Source organism: Diabrotica undecimpunctata, chromosome 10 (assembly GCF_040954645.1).
Source record: "Diabrotica undecimpunctata isolate CICGRU chromosome 10, icDiaUnde3, whole genome shotgun sequence".
NCBI lineage: Eukaryota > Metazoa > Arthropoda > Insecta > Coleoptera > Chrysomelidae > Diabrotica > Diabrotica undecimpunctata.
Genome location: NC_092812.1, coordinates 39,402,721 through 39,423,551, shown reverse-complemented (window position 1 = coordinate 39,423,551; position 20,831 = coordinate 39,402,721). Strand labels below are relative to the sequence as shown.

At 33.5% G+C, this 20,831-nt stretch overlaps 1 protein-coding gene across 3 annotated transcripts in view; it reads right to left on the bottom strand.

The window, feature by feature from the left end:
- Positions 1-20,831, bottom strand: part of LOC140452233 (plasma membrane calcium-transporting ATPase 2-like) — a 417,554-nt gene that overhangs the window by 283,260 nt on the left and 113,463 nt on the right. The window contains exon 1 of one of the 3 annotated variants that reach the window (XM_072546365.1): positions 12,292-12,441. The exons of the other annotated variants lie outside the window; for them this stretch is intronic. The gene's annotated coding sequence lies outside the window, so the exon portion shown is untranslated. Of the gene's footprint in view, positions 1-12,291; positions 12,442-20,831 lie in introns of those variants that run through there. 3 annotated transcript variants of the gene reach the window in all.

Sequence of the window (20,831 nt, the reverse complement as noted above, 5' to 3'; positions counted from 1 at the left end):
ACCAAGTACATATAATAAAATATTTTTATGCAAAACTTTTATATAATAGTATAGTAAAAACTATATAGTATCCAATACAAAAATTTGTATTTTTAATTAAAAAACTTCATTAAATTTGACTATATAGAACTGTAAATTTCATAATTTTTTACTTGTTTTCTTATTCGGTTGATTGCTTCCACCACATTCTTCAGATTTATGAGATGGCAAGGTAACTTACCTAAAACAAAATTATATAATTAGAATCTAAAATTTCTTAAAGATATAAAAAATATATTAATTTATTAAAATATAAAGGGGTTAATACAGTCGACAAGGATAAATAGTTGTATATAATAATAATATATAATATAACATAATATATTTTACTAATTGATGTAGCCAAAATTTGAAATAAAATGTCAAACCGTCAAACATAGACATGTTTGACTTAGCGGAAGACTTCCTGTCGTTAGGTTTGAGAGTTATAGATTTTTTTTGTTTATTTCGGTGTTGAGTTTTTTGACCAGCGAATCCCACGTTGGCTGCCAGTTTAGGGCTTCAATTCATGACAACAAATCATGAGTTAAAGCTTCCTTGTGCTTCTATGTCTCTATATTGTTTTTTCACCTTGGTTTGAGAGGTACATAAATGGTACATACTTTTAACATCAATTCTTAAAAGGATTTCCTTATGATCAAATAATACATTAATAATAAAATGAAACCCAATTTTAACCGCAAACACGATAAGAACATCTTTGTTAAAGGTTCAAACGGATAAGATATACTCCAGTCACTGTGGAGGAAAAGAGGTCAATACCTCTAAATTTTTTATAACTGAATCGATTTTGCTAAAAATTTGGAATTAGGCTTATCTTACCTCCCTCTTCAAAAGTTATATATGCGCTAGGTGAGCTTCTTATTTTTAATGGGTGAAATCACCCCTTATTGAAAATAATGAAAAAAATTTATATTAAAGCATTTTATGGATTTAAATCGTGTTAAATTAGGTAATTGAAATATTGTCAATTATAATAATGGATATTGTGTACATTCTCAACCCTTAAGTAATCTTAAAAACCACCCCTTTTAATAAAAATAATTGTAAAAAATCGTTTAACAAGTTCAAACGCTTTTGTAGGGCATTTATATCATCTACAATGTAATTCTCTGCTTATATAAAATAATTTTGGCTGATTGCAATACTTCAACCCTTAAAAACTGCCCCTATGTCAAAATATATAAAAAAATCTTTTTAAATAACTTCAAAAGTTTTTAATGTACATTTATATTCAAAAATTCCTTTCTTATCCATAAAATATTTTTTGATTGGTTGCTTATTTTCAACCCTTAAAAACCACTTCTAGGATCACGAAACAAATTCCCCTTTGGTAAATGTCTAAATAAAAAAAGTTATGCATGAAAATACTTTACGTTAGAAAGTATACAAAATATATTTACAAAAATAAAAATTCTTTACAATATATCAAATTATTCATTGTCTGAAACGTCATTCTCGTCGTGTTCTAACTCCACCTCTTCGTCTATTGCAGGACAGTTTTGACAATTGTCGCCAGAGCATGTTCCACACGTAGCATTGCAACATAGACCTAGTCTATGACAGCCACACGCTGAGCCGCAACCCTTTTTTCAATTGCAAAAAATCATTTTCAATAGTTCTTCTGGTGCAGGTGAACTTTTAATTTTTATTGGTTGTAAAATATCATCACTCTTGAACCATCGCCAATCCGTTATATCAATCTCTTTGTTTTTAAGCCATATCTGAGTTTGTAAATAAACTCTTTTGATAAGCTCATCCAGGGCACTTACAGTTGGTACAAGAGATGATAATTTAACTGCACTATTTTTAGTTGTGGCTTTAATAAAGGATTCGCATTTGTTTAAGTATATAAATATTATATACATATAGAGCCTGTATATATTATATACATAACATATATATGTATATATATGTATGTATGTATGTATGATATACATATTTGTGTGAGTGTTAGTGTGTCTGTTACCAGTTTTTCGAATATACTTGAATAAAGCATTTATATATACAGAAAATAAGTTGATGTTCCAAAATATAAATAACATGCTCCAAAATTTTTTTAGAATAACTCCGTTAATTTTTAAGCTACAGTGTCCATTAAAAAAATTATTTGAAGGTAATTTCAAAAGCTACAAGTCTAAGTAGATTAAAATATGTTAAAATTCTTTCTTTTGAAATAGTAAAGGGCCAAAGTGCTGATTACAGGTGTGTCAGCCGCTGTATCTCAAACTTTAATTGGCTATATCTCTATTATTTTTCGAGCTACAACAAAAATAAAAAAATCTAAATTTTTGTTAAGAAAAAACTACATTTTGGTATAGAACCATTTTTCACGTATCTCTTATAGTTTTAGATTTATTTTGAAAAAATATAAATTTTTAGATAATTAAAAAAAAAAAATTTTTTAATTTAAACATGATTTTTGCAAAAAATACGCATTTTAAACAGGCTAAGCTTTTAAAACTTATAAATAACACTAAAAAAAAATAAATTGTACAAGATATACGTTTAATTTGAATTCTAATCGAAATAGTGTTACTTATACTGCTCGTTTTTTTTTAAAACGCTAGAGTAATTCAAATTCTTTCCTTCGTATTTCGCTTTGTTTTAATCGAAATGGCTTTTAACATAGCTTACTTTAAAGGTTTTTTCTAGCTCTTTAAAAAGTGTTGTATGAGTTTTTATCAAAAAAGATGTCCATTTTCCGATATTTGATGTTAAATGCATCGAGTATAGTATCCCAAAAATAAAAAGTCATCTTCAAACAATTATAAATCGCTTAGTATTGTACTTATAAAACTTAGTAATAACACAATCTCTTGGTTTTTTTATAAGCTTTATTTTTGTTCATTATAGATTTTTTAATAAAACGCTTTGTTTTTGAGTTATTCGTACAAAATCATTGGAAAACATGTTTTATTTTTGCGAAAAGTTTACTTTTTCAAGTGCGTATAACTCAAAAAATATTGATTTAGCAAAAAAAAATTATATAACATTTTTTGTTTAGAATTTGATTCTCTATCAATTCCCGGAGTTATTTTGAGTGTAAAAAGTTCAACCCCCTAGATGGGGTGCCAACCACCCTAGGGGTAGAAGCACACATCGGCACCATATAACTTATGTTTTTTGAGTAATTTACTACCCACTGTAAAAATTTCAGATAAATCGATGCAGTTATAAAAAATTTAAAGGGAAAATGCCACAGTAACTGGACTAATAGCCATTTGTGATGTTGTCCTCTGGCGACATTTTAGTTGTGTCTATCTTCTCTGTTGTGTTCAAATGATGATTAATATGATTTAAAACTAAATGTTAACATAATTTAGAATTATGATTCCTCTTAATAATTTAATTCCCTTTATAACAAGTTAAAAGAAATAAACAATATGTATTATACAAATATAAACATTTACCGGCAACAATCATAGGAAATTGCTAGAAAATAACTAAAAATGTGGGCATATACTAGTTCTATCCGACGCGGCGCGGCGCCGGCGGTCAGATTTTAATACCCTACAGAAAAGATTCAGTCAAGTAAATTCGCTCTGGCCATATGTTTTCTGAATGAATAAAAATGAATAGCCAGGATTAGCGTAAATAGAGAAAGTTGTCTACATAAAGCAGTTACTTTGATACATTTTTTTAATAAAATAATAAAAAAATTAAATAAATATTACTTAAACTTTGTATTTACCTAAATACAAAACTACTTCTTACTTAAAATTTTATAACGATAGTATCACTAAAGTGTTATGATGTTTGATGTTAGAGCTCATATTCCCTTGTTTAATATTTGATTGGGTTTTGTCGTGGAAGAAATTGTAAGTAATATATTTCTTAAAAAAGATTGGTAATTAGTATTTATTCTCCCTGAAATTTTATAATAAGAAATAAGGGTGGTGCGTATCTCAATATTAATATTTTAGTTATGGTTTGAATGTCTTTACTCCATCTTGGAGAAATTTGAAATGAGTGAAATGTTAAGCAAAAAGGGCAAGTCTTATGCTAGTTATTGACAATTTCAAGTATAACTTCCATAAAAAGCGGCTAATAATATCAAATGTTGGCAGTGTGTAGAAAGAAGTTGCACAGCGTCCTGTTATTAGAAGGAATTTCTATACAGGGTGGTCCTTAAGTAATTGTACAAACAGAAATCGTAGATTCTGCACTTTAAAATATTACGATTTAAGCCAACTTACCTTAATAAAGTGTTGATATTAAGAAAGATACAGGGTGTTAAAGTAGAAATTTAAAATTTTATTTTTCGCTATAACTTTTACGTTTGTAAATATTTTTGGATAAAAATTTATAATTGGATGCTTTTAAGTAGGATAAATTATAATTTTATACATACTTTAATGTAACTGATAGAGGGCGCCACATATTCCACATGTGTGGCATATATTTGCGCTTAACTTTTTGGCTCTTTAAGTTAGCTATATTTGTGTTAAAAAATATTAAAGATACATTATTTGTACAAAGAAAAGGTATACTTGTTAGTAACCTCAAAATTTAACCGTTTTCGAGATAATCGCATTTTATAAGTCAGCTGCATAATAATTCTTAGTTGTGATATTTGTGCGGTAAAGCACTGAATACCTGTAGATAAGCATAATTCATAGTTTATTCTTATTAAAACAACTCAAAGATGATAATGTAACATTACAAAATTTTTATTATGGCTGCTAAATGTCTCATTGGCGAAAATATTCTTCATCTTCTTGTGTAGGTGCCGTGTCTGTATTCAGATGTTGGCCGTCATCATGTTTACAATTTCCCTTTTCTATCGCTTTTTAAGTTTCTATACCTACTGGCCTTGTATTACTTTTTCCCTATTGTAAAATGCTGAAAACCCAAAATATGTGGTTTATGTAAGATGGTACACCATCACATTCTAGAGAGAAGGTAGTGAGAACATGCTTAAATATAACTTTTCTGAACGTTGGATTGGTCGTGGCAGTCATATTCGTTGGCAATGTGGCGAGATATTAATATAGTTATTTAATTTATAAAAAATTCCAAAAGAATACTTATTATTCATTACGTAAGTTGTTTACCCATCTTTATTAGGACAGTTAGAAACTAAAGCACAGGTATTGAATAACACATATATGTCTTGTTTTATAATACTTTTGCTACAAATCTAACCTTAAAGACCCATCATTGTTACAAAAACATCATCGTTGGTCTAATGACCGATATTCTTATAAATATAGTAAAGACACAGGCAATTAAGTTCAGCATAATATTAGTCTGTTAGTTAATCAAAATAGTCCATTTGTTCGAGATGTAATTATAGTTACTCGTAAGCTGTAACGTAATAATATAAATAAGTAATATCATCGATAGGTTATTCCGTCTGTATATAAGTAACCAATGAATGAGATACATCACAGTTTAATACATTATTTAACCTCTGCGACAAATAAGATGTAGTTTCATAATATACCATAAGATTTGGATATGTATCCAAAAGAATATATTCATCCATTATACATTATAGCCACCACGTAGCCCAGAATTCAATCCGCTTGATTTTGATGTATGGGGCGTATTAAAACAACGTGTCTATAAGAATCCCATAAACATTCGCAACCAACTATGGGAAGAAATAAATACTGCAGCATTTTCTTTAAAACCAATGAAGCTATTTAATATGAGACGATCTTTTATGTAATATATTGACAAATGAATTAAAGAAAATGGTGGACATATCGAACACTTACTTTGACAAAAAGTTATATTATTTAGTTTAACTATTTCTTAATTTGGTTTGTAAACAAAATGTTTTGATTATGGCTTTAATTTTACATAAAACGTAAAATGTTTGATCCTATTATTCTATATTTTTGTCAAATCCTATTATTAATTATCCTGCTGATATATTTATTTTATTTAATATTTCGTTAACTATTAACTATAGTTAAAGGTATTTTTTACCAAAATTTAGATTTATTAATGTTTTTGTCTATTTTTCCTTCGTTGCCTGGAGTAATTGCCTTAAATCAGAATTATGCAGCTGATTTGTAAAATGGGATTATCTCGAAAACTGTTGAGTTTTGAAGTTATTGACAGGTATACCCTTTTTTTGTTAAAATAATGTATCTTTAATATTCTTTATCACAAATATAGGTAAATCAAAGAGCAAAAAAGTAAAGTGCAAATTTATGCTACACATGTGGCATATGTGGCGCCCTCTATCAGCTACATCAAAATGTGCATCAAATTATAATTTCTTATATTTAAAAGTACCCAGTTATAAATTTTTATGCATACATGTTTACAAACATGAAAGTTATAGCGAAAAATTAAATTTTAAATTTGCACTTTAATACCCTGTATCTTTCTTAATATCAACATTTCATTAAAGTAATTAGACTTAAATCGTAATATTTTAAAGTGGAGAATCTACTGTTTCTTTTTGTACAATTACTTAAGGACCACCCTGTATACTAGAAAAGTCAAGCTTGTTGCCAATATCACTAAAAATGGTAATAAAAAGTACTATTTTATCTCAAAAACTGTCTATATTTAAAAAATGTGACCAAGGTATGTTATTGCCCCGAACAGTTCAATTTATTTACGAACTTTAAACTTCAAACGTTACTATTTCTCAATGTTATCATAATGTATTTCTTTATTTTAAAAGTAATTATGAATTCCATTATTATGTAATTGTAATTAAATAAACATAATTAATTTTCATCCATTTCAACAGATGCACTTCGTAATTGTAATTATTTTTAAAGTGCATGGTAATTACCCAATTCTGCGTAAACCTAATATTTATTATGTGTAGGTATTCAATGCATTCTTCTGAGTACAACATACTGAATCCGCCCCTGAGTTTGACGTCATTATAATGATAATCGGCGATCATGAATCACCCACCCATTACGCTAGATGAAAATTTACTTGAAATTAATTTTTTTTATTCAATTCAATATGAAAACTTGTACCGTAAAGACAAAAAAGCTGATTTATAATAATTACGTGAGGATATCAAAACGAAATTATATAAATATTAAAATATATTGAGTTACGTAATTTTGATACATTATTTTTATTTTTATAAGTATGTAATTTTAATAATAATAGCTACAACATGGTGATTAAGAATAATAACATGGTAAATAATGACAAATACTTTGGTTATTAATACATTTTAAAGAGGGAGAAATAGAGTGAAAGGTATAATGGAAAAAATTTATTAATACTTTGAAGTTTTGTTGAAAACATGGTGTTTACTTTTAAAGTGTTGAAATGAATGTAAAACGTGACTATATATTTAAAATTGACTTCGACAAAGCTCTTCGAATTAATCGACCGAAGTAATTTCTGGGAAATACTGACAATGGCTAGTTTTCATATCTGACCACCCCAATAAAAAGCATTTATTACCAGCTAAAATAGTGGACAACACTGGCTAGAAAAGAGCTGAGGATATTAAAATTAACTAATGACTTACACAAGGTCCACACCAGTCTTTTCTGAACATACACACACACGTATCATCATCATCACTGGCTCGACAACCCTTTTTGGGTCTTGGCCTGTTCTAGGATTCTTCTCCATTCCGATCTGTTTCGTGCTTTTTTTCTCCAGTTTTTTATTTTTAAGGTTGTTATATCATTTTCTATTTGTTCTAAGTATCTCAGTTTCGGTCTTCCTCTTGTTCTTTTTCCTACTGGCATCTGTTTGAATATTTTGTTTGGTATTTCGCCTTCTTCCATTCTTTCTACATGTCCTATCCAACGCAGCCGTCCTATTTTGATGAATGTTATAATATCCGGATCCTGGTATATTTTGTATAGTTCAGAGTTGTATCGTCTTCGCCATATTCCGTTTTCTTCTGTGCCCTTATATATGTGTCGCAAGATTTTTCTTTCGAAGGTGGCTAACAACGTTTCCTCTCTTTTAGTAAGTGTCCAGGTTTCTGAGCCATATGTGAGTACCGGTCTTATTAGGGTTTTATATATTTGGCATTTTGTCTTTCTTGCGACGTTATCTGATCTTAGGTGTCTAATTAAGCCATGGTAACATTTATTTGCAATAAATATTCGCCTCTTCACTTCCTCCGTAACGTTATTATCAGACGTGACTAGGGATCCCAAGTATATAAAGTTTTTTACCTCCTCTATGTTGTATTCTCCTATTGTTATATTTTGTGGCTGCCTTATTTCTGCGTTTTTTCTTACCTGCATATATTTTGTTTTGGTCTGATTGATTTTAAGACCACTATTTTGTGCAGCTCGTTCTATTTGGTTGTATGCCTCTATCATTTCTCTTCTTGATCTTGCGATTATGTCAACATCATCTGCAAATGCTAGTATTTGCACGCTTTTATTAATGATTGTTCCTCGTGTATTGACTGTTGTGTCTCTCAGTATTTTCTCGAGCACGATGTTGAACAAGATGCATGATAGAGCGTCTCCCTGGCGTAGTCCCTTTTTCACATCTATTGTTTCCGTTAATTCATTTTGTATCAGGATTCTACAGGATAATGAAAAAGACATGTTCTATGAGGCACTAGACCGAGAGTACGATCAGTGCCCAAAAAATGACATCAAAATAATAGCAGGAGACTTTAATGCCAAAGTCGGAAGAGAGAATATATTTTCGCCCACCATCGGAAAAGAGAGTCTACACGTAGAATCTAATGATAACGGTCTCAGAATCATAAACTTTGCGATGTCTAAGAACATGGTTATAGCTGGGACAAGATTTCCCCATAAAGATATACATAAGGGAACTTGGAAATCTCCTGATAATGAAACGATTAACCAAATAGATCATATAATCATCGATGCAAGACACTGCTCTAACTTATTAGATGTTAGGTCTTTTAGAGGAGCAAACATAGATAGTGATCATTATCTAGTTAAAATACGATTTAAAGAGAGAATATCCAATTTAAAAAAAGGAGATGGGAAGAAGGAGAGAAAAAATCGACATTAATAAACTAAAAGATCCCGACATTGCAAATGTATACAGACAGCAAATAGAAGACCAAATAAGGACAAAAAACTTAGAAGAAGAAGAAGATATTAACCAACTATGGGCAAATATACGAGATATTGTGTTACAGAAATCCGTTGAAATATTGGGCAAAACCAAGTCAGAAAAAAGAAATCATTGGTTTGATCATGAGTGCGAAATGGCCACAAATAGAAAGAACGCAGCATATCAAAAAACCATTGACGCAGGTTGTACACGGAGAAAAAAAGAAGAGTATAGACGTCTTAGAAGAGAGGAAAAACGTATCCATCGACGTAAGAAGAGGGAATACGAACAGAACACTCTCAGTGAGATACAAAGTTTATTCGATAAAAATGAAACGAGGAAATACTACAAATCCTTAAATATTAGCCGTCGAGAATTTAAACCACGATTAAAAATTTGTAAAGACACTAACGGTGAAATTCTACATGATAAAAACTCAGTTCTTAACAGATGGGCACAACATTTCAGCGAACATCTAAATATAAACGATATTGAAGGAGAGTACAATATAGAAAATGAACAAAATATACAACGTCAACTACACAGTGAAGACCCAACAAGAAGAGAAGTGTCAGATGCGATCCTAAAACTCAAAGACAATAAAGCCCCAGGAATCGATGACATCTGTTCGGAAATGTATAAAAAAGGTGGTGATCAACTTTTTGCAGCAATCTATAAACTAATAGTACTTATATGACAGAATGAATGGGTACCAGAAGAGTGGCTGAAGGGAATAATATGTCCATTGCATAAAAAGGGGGATCAACTGGAGTGTAAGAACTATAGAGGCATTACTCTGTTAGCATCTGCGTATAAGATCTTCGGCAATGTATTATCTGAAAGACTTAAACATTTTACAAAGGATATTGTTGGTCAATATCAATGCGGATTTACTGCTGGAAAGTCAACTACACATCAAATTCAAGCACATAGGCAGATTCTAGAAAAGTCATTAGAATATAACATAGAAACACACCATCTCTTCATTGACTTCAAAGCAGCCTATGACAGTGTGAAAAGAACTGCATTATATAATGCAATGATAGACTTTGGGATCCCACCTAAGTTAGTTAAGTTGTCCCAACTAACAATGCAAAACGTAAGCTCATGCGTTAGAATTGAAGGAGAAAACTCTACGTTTTTTGACATTAATAATGGTCTAAGACAGGGGGACGCGTTGGCGTGTCTCCTCTTTAATATTGCCTTGGAAAAGGCAATCAGACAATTAAATATTAGAATGAATGGAACTATTTTTAATAGATCGACGCAAATTCTCGCATTCGCTGACGATATAGTTATAGTGGGCAGAAGTATGAGAGACATGGTGCAGTGTTTTACAAGGCTTGCGGACGCAGCAAGTGAATTAGGACTTGTGGTAAACGAGGAAAAAACCAAATATATGTTGGTTTCTAAAAACCCTCGAAATATCCAACAAAGAATTCAAATTAACAACCATACCTTTGAGCAAGTCAAAGAATTTACATATCTTGGATCGCTAGTAAACGCAACAAACACGACAAGCGACGAAATAAAAAGACGCATAGCAATAGCAAACAGAACTGTTCACGGCCTCCAGAGACATTTAAAAAATAAAAATATAAAACGTGCACTAAAGCTTAATATATACAGGACCTTAATAAGACCAGTTTTGATATATGGGGCTGAAACGTGGATCTTATCTCAAAATGATAAAAGACTTCTTGGTATTTTTGAGAGAAAAATTCTTAGAAAGATTTTTGGGGCCGTAAATGAAAATGGGCTATGGCGTCGAAGATACAACTTTGAACTGTATCAGTTATACACCGATCCAGATATTGTGAAATTCGTTAAAGTGCAGAGACTTAGATGGGCTGGACACATTGCTAGGATGTCAGATCACGAATACACGAAGAGATTAACATTTTCAAAACCAGAGGGCACAAGAAGCAGAGGACGACCACGAATGAGATGGATTGATGATGTGGAAGAAGACCTACAGATTCTAGGGGTTAGAAGATGGAGGGAAGTTGCCAGGAATCGACAGGAGTGGCGACTTCTTTGTGAGCAGGCCAAGATCCACAACGGATTGTCGAGCCACTTATGATGATGATGATGATCCGGATTCTACTTTCTACACACACACACGTATATGTATATAATATATATATATATATATATATATATATATATATATATATATATATATATATATATATATACCGAAGACCACCTCAAAAACGGGAAATCAGAATACCGGGGTATACAATTCGATCAATGTAGGTACTCACCTAAGTGCCCCTACTCTTTGCAAACGAATAATAATACAAAAAACAGAAGATAAACTCCAACTGGCAATACTAACTTTCTAGGCAATATAAATAATGAGAGAATATGCCCCAGGATAGCTGCGATCGACAAGTTATTCGCTAACTTACTGTGTTGTACGAAAGTAAAATAATTATAAGAACAGAACTCATATAGTAATAACGTCACATTAAATCCACTGCTTAAATTATTTTTATTTACATCATTTTTTTCTTCCGTTACAATGTTTTATAAAAACTATTATTGATATATGGTTTAAACGAAAAAAGTTTTTTAATAATATAAAATAAATCAGTTCATAAATTTCGATCTCAAATGTTTATAAAGATAAATCCATTTAAAAAAATTAAGTGTTAATGAATGTAATGATTTAGTTTTAATAAAATACTGCAGTAGATTTTTATTCTGCGATTTTCGAGCCATGTTGTCCTATGACGAGGTATTATGATAGCTACATATTTTTATGCCTGGATATTCAAAGAACAGAGATGCCATAGAGAAAAAGTTCATCAATAACAACTCAAGAATAGTGTATCAACAGTTCCAACAACCATCTAAATAATTCTAAATTAGGGCTTAACGAAATTGTTAGTCAATTACAACCAGGAGTGAAACAAGTACCTATAACCATGACTTGGACAGCGCAAAGGTCATAATTATGGATTCGTAAGAATTGCTTGGACTACCCGATATAATTTGATAAATCTGTGATTATTGAAGACAATTATTTAAGGAAAACTAGGTCTAATAAAACCGTATTTATATTAATTAGAATTATCATATATCCTTTAGGAATGGATGCTTTTTTTAAATCAAGATCTGGCTAAACTATTGCATACTGTCTTAAAACTACTGAAGAGTGCATTTAAATATTAAATAAGAGCGACTTAATCTTATGAACGCTTGCAAGAACTATGTATGTTGGGCATAAGAAATGGAACCTACCTTTTGATGTCAATGTCACAAACATGCAATTCCGCCGGTAAATTGTCGATCTGTGGGCATTCCACTTGTCACACATCACCATCACATATCACACATAATAAAAGCAAGATAGAGATAGAGTGACGTAACCCATACACCAACTGGACGACGAGCACTGGCAACGTGATCGAGCTTCGTTTAATTTTGTATATATCTGGGACTCGAATAGGAATCGGGAAAAAAAAAACGTTCCGAACCACAGCATAGTCCAGCGGATGTGTTCTTTAACCTTGAATAATTACTAAAATAAGAACAATAAAAATTTTACTAGTTATTTACAGACAGCTAGGCACTTCCTACATGCTTTTAGCAAGTCCTGACTATTCTTAGCACAATTTTTCATTAAATCCTCTTTTACATATAATATATTTCAAACACAAACACACATACACAAACACCCACATACACACATACACACACACACACACACACACATATATATATATATATATATATATATATATATATATATATATATATATATATATATATATAAGAAAAAAGAAGTACTTGTGACTCGTTTGGAACAAATATATAACTGTTTTGGATGGGTTGGAGTCAATAATAGGGCTATTGGTTAACTATTTTTTTTTATTCTCGAGCTTTCAATTGTGTTTACAATTATTATCAAGAGCTAAAAAAGACAAAATACTTACAAGGTTGAACTAAAAAGAAAAAACAATTTTTGTTAACTTACCAAATAAAAATTAGTTTGGTAAGTAAAAATCACTGCTTACATCTTCAAAATATTTAATACAAAAATGTTTTTATCTAATAAATGTTTCTCTAAAAAATTTTTTATAATTTTGAAAACATTTTTTTAATATAAGAATAATTGAATTTATAAATAAGTTCAAATAGCAACCAATTACAAATAGCCTCAATGTCATAAATGCCAACATAAAATTTTTATTTTTGACAATTATATTGCCAAAAGTAAAACTTCGTTTAAACATTCTTTTTTGTTTAGTAACAAAAAGAAGAAGATTTATTCACCGTTGACAGATGTCTGAAAGAATGTGACAGATATATGGAGAATTAAATATGACATTTTACAAGTTTTATATATAAATCATAAAGAAAGAATATAATTATAAATTTTGCTTAAATTTTGAATTTCAGATCTTTTGTTTAAACTCTTATCATTTTTGCTAATACAAACCATTTCCAAAAAAGTCCTTTTAAATTTATTACTTTCACTACATAAAATTTTAATGTTATCAAAATCCATAATATGGTCTTTATCGATTACATGTTCTGCCAAAGCACAAGATGGTTTTTTAATTCTGCAATCACTTTTGTGAGAAATAATGCGATTTGAAAGATTTCTTCCGGTCTCACCAACATATTCAGCCTCACACTGAGTACAACTAATGCTGTATACTAAATTCGTTTTTTCAAATTTGTCTATAGGATATTTAGTTTTAGAATATAAAGATGAAATAGTTTTGATGTTCTTTGTTGCTATTTTTATATTGTCAATAACCTTTAGTGTTTGTATTAATTTAGGTGTTAATGATGGTATAAAAGGTAGTGAATGATAATAGATGTTCTGATTGTTAGATACAATGTTTTGAGATTGAGCAAAAAATGGTGTTAAATTATTTATATTACCAATATTAGAAAAAAGCATCCTATGTAGCATATCTGGAGGATAAGAGTTTTCAATTAGAATATTTTTTAATAACTGAAGATCTTCCTGTAGATAATCTGGATGAGAAAGTTTTAAAACACGTTCTTTTAATCCTGTTATAAGGTTCATTTTCATCTTATTTGGATGGTGAGAGTAATAGCTTATAAATCTATTACTACATATGGGTTTTCTGAACCATCTGGTTTTCAACATATTGTCTGTATTTCTTACAATTCTCATGTCAAGGAATGGTAGAGAATTATCTACCTCTTCCTCAACTGTGAATTGTATATTGTTGTGAATTTATTAAAAGGTTCAATATTTATAACACTTACGGATTTAATTTATTTCTTTATTTATATTAACTTATCTGACAATAATTTATTACATCCGTACGTACAAATTCGCGGGCGCGGGTCTTGAGTATTAACTGTCCCTCCATATAAAAATGTTGTATTTATATACGAAATCCTGATATACTAGAACAGCATCGAAAGATCGCATTGCATCGAAAGATCGAGAAGCTTAGCCGGCTCATTCACCATAATTTTGGTTCTAGACTTCCACCGAAATTTCTACAATAAAACAGAATAATTAGTCATAAAAGTTAGGCCAGTATATTTATCGTAACATTGCCCCCCTCTTAAAAGATGGTTCCTCCTGGAACCTTGTCGGGACTGGAACCGGAACTGTATGCTGGTATCGGCAACTGGACCCTCTTTTACAACTTCCAGTTGTATAAAAATGACAAGGGACGGTTTTCTCTCCGCACCAGTAACTATGCGGATTGCAACAGACTAACACCTGGACTTCGGTGTCTTTAAAGATCTCCTCCACCATATTTCGGATAACCCTCCAATCTAATTGGCGGCACTCCAACTTTGGCATGGCTAACTTTTGCACGTCGGACTCTAGTACGTGCCCTCTCAATTGAAGTAAGGCTTCCCATACATCTCGGTAGGTAGGTTGGTCACGGGCAGTGTCTTTTGTTACCAGGTAGAAAAGGTAACGTGATGCATCTTGGAGTTTCAAGGTTTTACCGGGAGCTGGCACTTGGCATTGAAGTTCTGCAACTCGACCAAACTTCTTTCGAAAGACGGATGCCAACCCTGGTGCGTCTTTGATACTGGCCGGGATGGTAAGGGCCAGCGAGTAGTCATCGGGGAGCGCGAGTAGATCTTGCTTTTCTTCAGTGGTAACACCATGTCTCGCTTTACCGGTACCTCCATAGGCACCCATGAATTCCTCAAACGTGAGGTCAGACACATCTTGGACTTGGTTTACTTCCACTTCTTCATCTACCTCGTGGTCACCTTCGAAAGATGCCAACCGGTTATGGTGTACTATCATCGGCTTTCCCCTCGGAATCTTGCTTATTCGGTAGATGACATCGTTGATCTTCTCCATGATGAGGTATGGACCTTCCCAAAACTGCTGCAATTTGGGAGAACAACCTTTTCGCTTCTTGGGATTATACAGCCATACTTTGTCGTTCTTCTTAAAGCAACCCTTTTCGGCTTGTGTATCGTACCGTTTCTTCATTCGGTCGCTAGCAATCTGAAGGTGGGAACGGACCAACTCATGTACATCGTCCATTCTTCTTCGTAATTCGATCACATAATCTTCACCTGCTACATCTTCTCCAGGTCGACACCCAAATTCTAGATCACAAGGTAGTCGCATTTCGCGTCCGAATAGGACTCTGGCTGGTGTCTGGCCCGTTGATTCGTTAACAGCAGATCTGTAGGCCATTGTGAAGAATGGAAGGTATTGGTCCCAGTCTCGCTGATGATCGGACACCATCTTTGTCAAATACTTGCCAACTGTCCTATTCATTCGTTCTACCATACCATCCGATTGCGGATGATACGCGGTAGTTCTTGTTTTCTTCATGCCTAGTCTATCACATATTCCTTGGAATAGATCGCTTTCGAAGTTCCTGCCTTGGTCACTATGGATCTCCAAAGGCACTCCAAATCGGCTGATATATTCTTGGATCAACTTATCTGCAACGGTGGCGGCCTTCTGGTCTGGAAGTGCGTAAATCTCGACCCACTTAGTGAAGTAATCCATTACTACCAACATGTACTTGCCCCCATTTTCACTTTCTGGAAATGGCCCTGCAATGTCCAAAGCTATTCTTTCAAACGGGCTTCCAACATTATATTGTCTCATAGGAGCTCTCCTTTTCCGGTGAGGCCCGTTACTCGTAGCACAAATAGTACATTTCTTACACCAGTCTTTTACGTCGTCGGAACTGTTCATCCAATAAAACCGTTCCCGAATTCGCTGAAGGGTTTTCCTTACACCAAAATGCCCTCCCGATGGACTGTCGTGTAACTGACGAAGTACTTCGGCTATTCTGCTCTTTGGAATCACCAACTGTCTTCTTTTCTCTGAACCGTCATCATTTTCCAGGACTCGTTTAAGCAAGCCATCTTCCATGATAAATGAGTCCCACTGGGCCCAATACGTCTTAACTACTGCCAGAAGTTCTCTCCTCGTGACGCAATAATTCCGCTCAGGTTTTGAAAGAACTTTACTAAAATATCCGAGGACTCGTTCCTGTCCTCCTTGAATCTGAGACAGCACTCCTCCAATTCCCACATTACTCGCATCTGTATCTAAGATGAACTCTCCTTCTGGCAGTGGATACCCTAAAATTGGTGCTGTTATTAAATGCTTTTTCAAGGTCTCAAAGGCATTTTGGCAGTCTGTATCCCAGCGGTAATCTCTTGCTTCCTCCGTAAGTCGCGTTAATGGCTTAGCGATATCTGCAAACTTCTTAATAAACCTCCGGTAGTAAGTACATAGTCCAAGAAAACTTCTCACTTGATGTTTGTCAGTTGGTTTTGGCCATTCCTTAATGGAATCGATTTTTCCTTTATCCACGGCCACTCCTTCTTTACTGACTATATGACCCAGATAATTGACTTTACCTTGAAATAGCTGACACTTCTTGGGGTTTAGCATCAATTGGGCAGCTTTAAGTCGATTAAAAACGTTTTCTAAATTCCTCAAATGATCTTCGAATGTCTCCCCCAAGACGATTATGTCATCCAAATAAACCAGGCATGTTTTCCAAGATAACCCTCTCAACACATTTTCCATAAGCCTCTCAAATGTCGCAGGAGCATTACAAAGTCCAAATGGCATAACGTTGAATTGCCACAATCCAGATCCTGTGGTGAAGGCTGTCTTTTCTTTATCGACTGGGTCCATTTCTACCTGCCAGTATCCAGACTTCAAATCTAAAGTAGAAAACAATTTACTTCCAGCCAATGTGTCCAATGTGTCATCGATCCGAGGCAGAGGATAACTATCTTTCTTGGTAACGTTGTTCAGCAAACGGTAATCCACACAGAACCTCGTCGTTCCGTCTTTCTTCTTAACCAGGACCACCGGAGAGACCCATGGGCTCGTAGAAGGTTCTATCACCCCGTCTTTCTTCATTTCCTGAACAATCGTTTCAGCTTCCTCTCTCTTCGCCTGTGGTAATCGTCGAGCTGTTTGACGAATTGGCTTAGCATTACCAGTATCAATTTTATGCTTAACAACGGTAGTTCTTCCCGTCTTTCCTCCTTTCGGTACGAAAATATCACGATACTGCCGCAGAAATTCCCTTAATTTCCTTTTCTCCATCTGATTTAGAGACTGTCCTGCAACTGCAACCATTTGGTCGAATTTGTCGTTGGAATTATCAGATGTTGTCGCCTGACGGATTATGGATGTCACAGGTACACAAGTTCCTACCTTTGTCTCTTTCTTGATGGTCACTGGGTAGTCGTTGACATTGATAAGTCTCACAGGAATTTCTTTGGCCGAAGTCACCAATTCCTTTCCAATTATGATTCCACGGCCAACCTCATCGTCGTGGTTCCAAGGCTCCATCATAACAGGTGTCCCTTCGTCTACAGTTCCCTGTAGTCGCGCTACTATGATCGTTTCGCTTCTCGCAGGCACGACTGTATCTTCTGTAATGGCTGCTTGCACAGTGTTGTCATTATGTGGATGGAGAAATACCTCTTCGTTGCCAACTTTGATTACCTTATTCTTAAAATCCAATTGGAATCCATGCATATTCATTACGTCCATTCCTAATATAACATCCTCTTCGATGTCAGCAACTATAACAGTATGGACGAACTTTTCTGCTCCAATTCCCAATTGTACCTGGATTTCTCCATGAATGTTAGCATTTTCACCTGTAGCTGTCCGAAGTCGCAACCTCGTTGGTAACAGTTTCTTTCGGCTGTTTATAACTGTCGGGCGTATAATGGTTCTGGTCGCTCCGGTATCCACCAACAACGTATGCTTTTTACCATTTATGTCTCCATCTACATATACACTATCTTCACGACATTTCAAAGAAGCTATTAGTATGAGAGGGTCTTTGGAAGAGTTCCGGGTCGAAGCTGCCTCCCTAAGGTTGACTCGTTCTGGTTTTCCTGATGGTGAGTTTCTTGATTTTATGGTCTTCTTTTTCTTGCATGTCATGCTTTTCATCAAATTAAAGAGCTGGTCAAGTTTATCTTCGTCTCCTTCCTCTTTTACAGTCCTAACTCTACTGTACCCGCCAGAGGCCTGCGTAGCTGACTCGTATTCGAGGGCGGCGGATAAGACATCAACCAGCGTTTTGTGACGAGCTAATCGCAGTGTTCTCTGCATTTCATGATCACGAAGACCATCAATAAACGTTTGAACGGCCAATTTTTCCATCATGTCTTCGGGAGCTGTTGGATAAGCATATCGTACTAATCTGGCAATATCTACCTCATATTCTTGAAGAGCCTCATCTTTCTTCTGTCTACGATTTTTAAGCTGCGACTGATATACATGCTCCAAATGTTCGTGGCCATATCGCATATTTAACCTCTTCTTCAGTTGTTCGAAATCATCGGTCTCCTCTACTGCTATGGTCTGAAGCACATCTAAGGCATCTCCTCGAAGAGCGATAGTCAGGTTTACAGCCTTTTCTTTTTCAGACCATCCATTTGCTCTTGCGGCTGATTCGAATTGTTTCATGTAGTTGTTCCATGATGATTTTCCGTCGAAAGTTGGGACTTTAACATGAATAGAACCTCCACTTCCTTCAAATTTCGGCCGTGTCTCCAACTTAAATTTCGTCTCGTCTTCTTTTATCTCCACTGTAATCGGATTGTTACCTCTCTCTGCTGTCCCTGTTTCTTCCATCTTCCTTTCCATCTCTTTAATCTTTTCTTCGAAGGCCAACTTATCGGCAGCAACTTGGTTTTTTAACGAAGATATTCTATCGTCCAGGGCAGACATCTCAGAAGTGACTTTAGAGATTTCTGAAGAGATGTTAGCAGAAACTTTGCTTTCCAGGGAAGAAATCTCGTTAGAAACTTTGCTTTCTAAAGAAGCGATGTCGCCGGAAACTTTCGAAATATCGCCAGAAACTTTGTTCTCTAATGATGCGATATCACCGGAAACTTTGGCTACATCAGAAGAAACTTTCGAAATATCGTCAGAAACTTTGTTCTCCAATTTCGAAATCGACGAGATGACAGCATCTTCAAATATATAAGTCTCTGGATCTAGACCTTCTTCTAGCAAAGCGTTCTTTAGTCGTTGGACTAACTCAGCCTTTTTTCCGTTAGAAGCTAATTCTCTGTCTTCGAGATGTCTTCTTAAATTCGTCACTGTGAGCTCATAAATCGTAGCCATTTTCACAATTTATTTTACGTATTCACTTGTATTATTATTATAAGTCTAATTTATGTTCGATCTCACTTCTGGCACCATTTGTTGTGAATTTATTAAAAGGTTCAATATTTATAACACTTACGGATTTAATTTATTTCTTTATTTATATTAACTTATCTGACAATAATTTATTACATCCGTACGTACAAATTCGCGGGCGCGGGTCTTGAGTATTAACTGTCCCTCCATATAAAAATGTTGTATTTATATACGAAATCCTGATATACTAGAACAGCATCGAAAGATCGCATTGCATCGAAAGATCGAGAAGCTTAGCCGGCTCATTCACCATAATTTTGGTTCTAGACTTCCACCGAAATTTCTACAATAAAACAGAATAATTAGTCATAAAAGTTAGGCCAGTATATTTATCGTAACAATATGTTGATTATGACTGTTGAAAATGTTGACTGTTTCATGAATTTTGTGTTTAGGAAGTGCCAAAAGTAAATCATCTACATATCTCTTAATAAAAGGAATGAAAAAAGTGCAATTACTGATACAATCAGTGATAACATCATCCATGACATAGCTACTTAGAATGGGTGAAAGACTAGATCCCATAGGACTACCAAAAATTTGTTTATAAAATACACCATTAAATATAAAAATATTAGAATCAAAAACAAAGTTGATAAGTGTTTTGAAATGTAATAAGTCAATATTAGTGTGTTGTGAAATCTCATTCCAATGTTTTTCAACACTACTTATGATTAAATCTAAAGGCAAATTAGTAAAAAGAGATGTTACATCAAAACTAACTAAAACATAATTTTGTGGTAATTGGAAATTATTAATGAAAGAACTAAAATCAAATGAATCTTTAATGTAAAAATTGTTGTTTAAATTATAAGCATTAGTTAAGATGTCAGTGAGGAGCTGTGCTATTGGTCCATTAGGAGGGCATAAAGATGAAACAATTGGTCTCATAGATAAAGTTGGTTTATGTATTTTTGGCAGAGCATAGAACCGTGGAGCAATAGAAATATAAATTTTGAGCTCTTTTGCTTTTTTATTATCAATAAATTTCTTTATGTTTAATTTAGATACTAGACAATTTGCTTTTTGTTGCAAAGTACAAACAGGACTCCTTCCAAGTGTAGTGTAATACTTAGTATCATTTAAGAGTTCTCCAGTTTTT